This window comes from Artemia franciscana, unplaced genomic scaffold (genome assembly GCF_032884065.1).
Source record: "Artemia franciscana unplaced genomic scaffold, ASM3288406v1 PGA_scaffold_67, whole genome shotgun sequence".
NCBI lineage: Eukaryota > Metazoa > Arthropoda > Branchiopoda > Anostraca > Artemiidae > Artemia > Artemia franciscana.
In genome coordinates this window covers 1,306,561-1,314,521 of record NW_027062705.1, presented here as the reverse complement: position 1 = coordinate 1,314,521, position 7,961 = coordinate 1,306,561, and the positions used below count along the sequence as shown (strand labels likewise).

At 29.4% G+C, this 7,961-nt stretch overlaps 1 long non-coding RNA gene across 1 annotated transcript in view; it reads right to left on the bottom strand.

The window, feature by feature from the left end:
* The window catches only part of LOC136042106 (uncharacterized), a 9,309-nt gene extending 1,600 nt beyond the window's left edge, over nucleotides 1-7,709 (bottom strand). The window contains exon 1 of the long non-coding RNA XR_010621175.1: nucleotides 6,560-7,709. This is a non-coding gene — a long non-coding RNA (uncharacterized LOC136042106). The remainder of the gene's footprint in view (nucleotides 1-6,559) is intronic.
* Between the last annotated feature and the right edge of the window lie 252 nt (nucleotides 7,710-7,961).

Here is a 7,961-nt window from a genome sequence, read left to right as displayed (position 1 = left end):
AAAAAGCTAAAAAACTAAAAAAACTAAAAAAAGGCAAAAACTACAAAAAAAAAACTAAAAAAAAACTGAAAAAACTAAAAAAAGGCAAAAACTACAAAAAAAAACTAAAAACTAATAAAAAAAGTAAAAAAGCTAAAAAACTAAAAAAACTAAAAAAACTAAAAAAAGGTAAAAAACTAAAAAAAATAAAAAATAAAAAAAAAACTAAAAAAAAGGAAAAAACTGAAAAATAAGCTAAAATAAAGGTAAAAACCAATAAAAAACTAAAAAAAAAAAGGAAAAAACTAATAAATGACGACACTCAAAGAGAAAAAAAGGCAAAAACTAATAAATGACGACACTCAAAGAGAAAAAAAGGCAAAAACTACAAAAAAAAACTAAAAACTAATAAAAAAAATAAAAAAGCTAAAAAACTAAAAAAAACTAAAAAAAGGCAAAAACTACAAAAAAAACTAAAAACTAATAAAAAAGCTAAAAAACTAAAAAAACTAAAAAAAAGGCAAAAACTACAAAAAAACTAAAAACTAATAAAAAAAATAAAAAAGCTAAAAAACTAAAAAAACTAAAAAAACTAAAAAAAGGTAAAAAACTAAAAAAACTAAAAACTAAAAAAAACTAAAAAAGGTAAAAACTAAAAGAACTAAAAAGAAAAAAATAAATGACGACACTCAAAGAGAAAGCGACCAGGACAAAAGGAATGTTCGATTAGCAATCAACAAAGCACCGGGGACACAGGGAGTATAAAAAAAAGAAAAAAAAAGGAAAAAAATAAAGGAGAAAAACAAAACTAAAAAACGAATGTATATACAGACCGGTACACGGGATACAAATGACGACCGGGACACAGGGAATATAAATGACGACCGGGACACAGGGACACAACTACAACGGGGACACCGGGGGAAACAGGGGGATATAAATGACGACCGGGACAAAAAAACTAAAAAGAAAAAAAAACTAAAAACTAATAAAAAAACTAAAAAATCTAAAAATCTAAATAAGCTAAAAAAGAAAAAAAAAGGAAAAAAATAAAGGAGAAAAACAAAACTAAAAAACGAATGTATATACAGACCGGGACACCGGGATACAAATGACGACCGGGACCCGGGACACAGGGAATATAAATGACGACCGGACACAGGGACACAACTACAACGGGGACACCGGGGGAAACAGGGGGATGTAAATGACGACCGGGACACCGGGACAGGGAATGGTCGATTAGCAATCACCATCAACAAAGCTCAAGGGCAATCATTAGAATCATGAGGTATAGATCTGAATACAGATTGTTTTCCCATGGACCATTATATGTTGCATGTTCAAGAGTCGGTAAACCTGACAATCTATTTATATGCAAAGACAATGGGACAGCAAAGAATGTTGTATATTCGCAAGTTTTACGTAGTTAAAACCATATATATATATCTATCTATATTCACAGGTGGGACATAGGGACACAACTACAATGGCGCGTAACTATTATGGCGCGTAACGACTTACGCGCGCGGGGGGGCTTGGGGGGGGCGCGAAGCGCCCCCACCAACTAGGTGTTGGGGTGGCGCGAAGCGCCACCCCAACAGCTAGTATATATATATATATATACTAGCTGTTGGGGTGGCGCTTCGCGCCACCCCAACACCTAGTTGGTGGGGGCGCTTCGCGCCCCCCCCCAAGCCCCCCCGCGCGCGTAAGTCGTTACGCGCCATAATAGTTACGCGCCTTTGTAGTTGTGTCCCTGTGTCCCACCTGTGAATATAGATAGATATATATATATATGGTTTTAACTACGTAAAACTTGCGAATATACAACATTCTTTGCTGTCCCATTGTCTTTGCATATAAATAGATTGTCAGGTTATCCCCCTGTTTCCCCCGGTGTCCCCGTTGTAGTTGTGTCCCTGTGTCCCGGTCGTCATTTATATTCCCTGTGTCCCGCGTCCCGGTCATCATTTGTATCCCGGTGTCCCGGTCTGTATATACATTCGTTTTTTAGTTTTGTTTTTCTCCTTTATTTTTTCCTTTTTTTTTCTTTTTTAGCTTATTTAGATTTTTAGATTTTTTAGTTTTTTTTATTAGTTTTTAGTTTTTATTTCTTTTTAGTTTTTTTGTCCCGGTCGTCATTTATATCCCCCTGTTTCCCCCGGTGTCCCCGTTGTAGTTGTGTCCCTGTGTCCCGGTCGTTATTTATATTCCCTGTGTCCCGGTCGTCATTTGTATCCCGGTGTACCGGTCTGTGTATACATTCGTTTTTTAGTTTTGTTTTTCTCCTTTATTTTTTTCCTTTTTTTTTCTTTTTTAGTTTATTTAGATTTTTAGATTTTTTAGTTTTTTTATTAGTTTTTAGTTTTTTTTTCTTTTTAGTTTTTTTGTAGTTTTTACCTTCTTTTTAGTTTTGTTAATTTTTTTTTTTACTTGTGTCCTGGTCGTCATTTATACTCCCTGTGTCCCGTTGCTTTGTTGATTGCTAATCGAACATTCCTTTTGTCCTGGTCGCTTTCTCTTTGAGTGTCGTCATTTATTTTTTTCTTTTTTAGTTCTTTTAGTTTTACCTTTTTTAGTTTTTTTTTAGTTTTTAGTTTTTTTAGTTTTTTACCTTTTTTTAGTTTTTTTAGTTTTTTAGCTTTTTTATTTTTTTTATTAGTTTTTAGTTTTTTTGTAGTTTTTGCCTTTTTTTTTAGTTTTTTGTCCTGGTCGCTTTCTCTTTGAGTGTCGTCATTTATTAGTTTTTTCCTTTTTTTTTTTAGTTTTTTATTGGTTTTTACCTTTATTTTAGCTTATTTTTCAGTTTTTTCCTTTTTTTTAGTTTTTTTTTATTTTTTATTTTTTTTAGTTTTTTACCTTTTTTTAGTTTTTTTAGTTTTTTTAGTTTTTTAGCTTTTTTACTTTTTTTATTAGTTTTTAGTTTTTTTTTGTAGTTTTTGCCTTTTTTTAGTTTTTTCAGTTTTTTTTTTAGTTTTTTATTGGTTTTTACCTTTATAGTTTTTTTAGTTTTTTAGCTTTTTTATTTTTTTTATTAGTTTTTAGTTTTTTTTTGTAGTTTTTGCCTTTTTTTAGTTTTTTCAGTTTTGACGTCACCTAATCCAGTTTTTTCAGGTGACGTCACCTGACACATCCATCCACACATCCATCCATCCATCCATCCACAGACAACTTATTTTTATATAGATAGATATATATATATATATATACTAGCTGTTGGGGTGGCGCTTCGCGCCACCCCAACACCTAGTTGGTGGGGGCGCTTCGCGCCCCCCCCAAGCCCCCCCGCGCGCGTAAGTCGTTACGCGCCATAATAGTTACGCGCCATTGTAGTTGTGTCCCTATGTCCCACCTGTGAATATAGATATATATATATATATATATATGGTTTTAACTACGTAAAACTTGCGAATATACAACATTCTTTGCTGTCCCATTGTCTTTGCATATAAATAGATTGTCAGGTTATCCCCCTGTTTCCCCCGGTGTCCCCGTTGTAGTTGTGTCCCTGTGTCCCGGTCGTCATTTATATTCCCTGTGTCCCGGGTCCCGGTCATCATTTGTATCCCGGTGTCCCGGTCTGTATATACATTCGTTTTTTAGTTTTGTTTTTCTCCTTTATTTTTTTCCTTTTTTTTTCTTTTTTAGCTTATTTAGATTTTTAGATTTTTTAGTTTTTTTTATTAGTTTTTAGTTTTTATTTCTTTTTAGTTTTTTTGTCCCGGTCGTCATTTATATCCCCCTGTTTCCCCCGGTGTCCCCGTTGTAGTTGTGTCCCTGTGTCCCGGTCGTTATTTATATTCCCTGTGTCCCGGTCGTCATTTGTATCCCGGTGTACCGGTCTGTATATACATTCGTTTTTTAGTTTTGTTTTTCTCCTTTATTTTTTTCCTTTTTTTTTCTTTTTTAGTTTATTTAGATTTTTAGATTTTTTAGTTTTTTTATTAGTTTTTAGTTTTTTTTTCTTTTTAGTTTTTTTGTAGTTTTTACCTTCTTTTTAGTTTTGTTAATTTTTTTTTTTTACTTGTGTCCTGGTCGTCATTTATACTCCCTGTGTCCCGGTGCTTTGTTGATTGCTAATCGAACATTCCTTTTGTCCTGGTCGCTTTCTCTTTGAGTGTCGTCATTTATTTTTTTCTTTTTTAGTTCTTTTAGTTTTTACCTTTTTTAGTTTTTTTTTAGTTTTTAGTTTTTTTAGTTTTTTACCTTTTTTTAGTTTTTTTAGTTTTTTAGCTTTTTTATTTTTTTTATTAGTTTTTAGTTTTTTTGTAGTTTTTGCCTTTTTTTTTAGTTTTTTGTCCTGGTCGCTTTCTCTTTGAGTGTCGTCATTTATTAGTTTTTTCCTTTTTTTTTTTAGTTTTTTATTGGTTTTTACCTTTATTTTAGCTTATTTTTCAGTTTTTTCCTTTTTTTTAGTTTTTTTTTATTTTTTATTTTTTTTAGTTTTTTACCTTTTTTTAGTTTTTTTAGTTTTTTTAGTTTTTTAGCTTTTTTACTTTTTTTATTAGTTTTTAGTTTTTTTTTGTAGTTTTTGCCTTTTTTTAGTTTTTTCAGTTTTTTTTTTTAGTTTTTTATTGGTTTTTACCTTTATAGTTTTTTTAGTTTTTTAGCTTTTTTATTTTTTTTATTAGTTTTTAGTTTTTTTTGTAGTTTTTGCCTTTTTTTAGTTTTTTCAGTTTTGACGTCACCTAATCCAGTTTTTTCAGGTGACGTCACCTGACACATCCATCCACACATCCATCCATCCATCCACAGACAGACAACTTATTTTTATATATATAGATATATATATATATAAGTTGTTTGTGTGTTATGTCTGTTACACTATGTCTGTTACGCCAGATTATATCTTCTATATATATAAAAATAAGTTGTATGTATTTTTGTGTTGAGGGTTTGCATATGACGTCTGAAAAATAAAGAAGAAAAAGAAAACAAACTAAAATGTAAAAACTGGGAACTGCATAAATATTTAGAAATATATTGACAATAGATTAAAGTAATTTGAAAACCTTAAAACAGATACTTAAAATTTGAGGTTTATTTTAAATTGTTGAGCTTTAGCAAGCTTGGCACGTAAAGAGGAATTTTTAGTACAGATCTTAAAATGACAGAAGAAACAGCCGAGGAAGCTGCTCAAATAGTTAATTCAAAGAGAAATTTTAGTATAAATCCTACAATGGCAGAAGAAACAGCCGAGGAATCTGCTCAAAGGGTTAATGCCAAAAGGCTTGTGGCTAAAGAACGCAAAACCGCGCAGTTAGATGAAAATCCACCTGGACAGCGAGAGTCAAAACTGAAAATGTTAGCGATGATGATTGTGTTTGGGATTTTGACTTGGATAAGGTCATCAATGCCTACCAGCTTTTAGTTAAAAAAACAAAGGTTCTCATAGTGACGCTGAAAAATAAAGAAGAAAAAGGAAACTGAAAAAAGAAAAATGGTAAAAAACTAAAAAGAAAAACTAAAAAACTAAAAAATTAAAAAGATTAAAAAAAGTAAAAACCTAAAAAGAAAAAACGTAAAAAGAAAGTTTTCTTTTTACGTTTTTTCTTTTTAGGTTTTTTCTTTTTTTAATCTTTTTAATTTTTTAAAAGATAGTTGTGTCCCTGTGTCCAACCTGTGAATATAGATATATATATATATATATATATATATATATATATATATATATATATATATATATATATATATATATAATATATACTAGCTGTTGGGGTGGCGCTTCGCGCCACCCCAACACCTAGTTGGTGGGGGCGCCCCCCCCCCAAGCCCCCCCCGCGCGCGTAAGTCGTTACGCGCCATAATAGTTACGCGCCATTGTAGTTGTGTCCCTATGCCCCCCCGCGCGCGTAAGTCGTTACGCGCCATAATAGTTACGCGCCATTGTAGTTGTGTCCCTATGTCCCACCTGTGAATATAGATATATATATATATATATATATATATATATATATATATATATATATATATATATATATATATATATATATATATATATGGTTTTAACTACGTAAAACTTGCGAATATACAACATTCTTTGCTGTCCCATTGTCTTTGCATATAAACCTCATGATTCTAATGATTGCCCTTGAGCTTTGTTGATGGTGATTGCTAATCGACCATTCCCTGTCCCGGTCGTCATTTATATCCCCCTGTTTCCCCCGGTGTCCCCGTTGTAGTTGTGTCCCTGTGTCCCGGTCGTCATTTATATTCCCTGTGTCCCGGTCGTCATTTGTATCCCGGTGTCCCGGTCTGTATATACATTCGTTTTTTAGTTTTGTTTTTCTCCTTTATTTTTTTCCTTTTTTTTTCTTTTTTAGTTTATTTAGATTTTTAGATTTTTTAGTTTTTTTATTAGTTTTTAGTTTTTTTTTTCTTTTTAGTTTTTTTGTAGTTTTTACCTTCTTTTTAGTTTTGTTAGTTTTTTTTTTTTTACTTATGTCCTGGTCGTCATTTATACTCCCTGTGTCCCGGTGCTTTGTTGATTGCTAATCGAACATTCCTTTTGTCCTGGTCGCTTTCTCTTTGAGTGTCGTCATTTATTTTTTTCTTTTTTAGTTCTTTTAGTTTTTACCTTTTTTAGTTTTTTAGATGAAAATTTTTTTTAGTTTTTTCCTTTTTTTCTTTTTAGTTTTTTATTGGTTTTTACCTTTATTTTAGCTTATTTTTCAGTTTTTTCCTTTTTTTTAGTTTTTTTTTATTTTTTATTTTTTTTTAGTTTTTTACCTTTTTTTAGTTTTTTTAGTTTTTTTAGTTTTTTAGCTTTTTTACTTTTTTTATTAGTTTTTAGTTTTTTTGTAGTTTTTGCCTTTTTTTAGTTTTTTCAGTTTTTTTTTAGTTTTTTATTGGTTTTTACCTTTATTTTAGCTTATTTTTCAGTTTTTTCCTTTTTTTTAGTTTTTTTTAGTTTTTAGTTTTTTTAGTTTTTTACCTTTTTTTAGTTTTTTTAGTTTTTTTAGTTTTTTAGCTTTTTTATTTTTTTATTAGTTTTTAGTTTTTTTTGTAGTTTTTGCCTTTTTTTAGTTTTTTTAGTTTTTTAGCTTTTTTATTAGTTTTTAGTTTTTTTGTAGTTTTTGCCTTTTTTTAGTTTTTTTCTTTTTAGTTTTTTTGTAGTTTTTACCTTCTTTTTAGTTTTGTTAGTTTTTTTTTTACTTATGTCCTAGTCGTCATTTATACTCCCTGTGTCCCGGTGCTTTGTTGATTGCTAATCGAACATTCCTTTTGTCCTGGTCGCTTTCTCTTTGAGTGTCGTCATTTATTTTTTTCTTTTTTAGTTCTTTTAGTTTTTACCTTTTTTAGTTTTTTTTAGTTTTTTAGATGAAAATTTTTTTTAGTTTTTTCCTTTTTTTCTTTTTAGTTTTTTATTGGTTTTTACCTTTATTTTAGCTCATTTTTCAGTTTTTTCCTTTTTTTTAGTTTTCTTTATTTTTTATTTTTTTTTAGTTTTTTACCTTTTTTTAGTTTTTTTAGTTTTTTTAGTTTTTTAGCTTTTTTACTTTTTTTATTAGTTTTTAGTTTTTTTTGTAGTTTTTGCCTTTTTTTAGTTTTTTCAGTTTTTTTTTAGTTTTTTATTGGTTTTTACCTTTATTTTAGCTTATTTTTCAGTTTTTTCCTTTTTTTTAGTTTTTTTTTTAGTTTTTAGTTTTTTTAGTTTTTTACCTTTTTTTAGTTTTTTTAGTTTTTTTAGTTTTTTAGCTTTTTTATTTTTTTTATTAGTTTTTAGTTTTTTTGTAGTTTTTGCCTTTTTTTATTTTTTTTTTTTAGCTTTTTTATTAGTTTTTAGTTTTTTTTTGTAGTTTTTGCTTTTTTTAGTTTTTTTAGTTTTTTAGCTTTTTTATTTTTTTTATCAGTTTTTAGTTTTTTTTGTAGTTTTTGCCTTTTTTTAGTTTTTTCAGTTTTCAGTTTTGTCACCTGATCCAGTTTTTTCAGGTGACGTCACCTGATCCATCCACAGATCCACACACAGACAACTTATT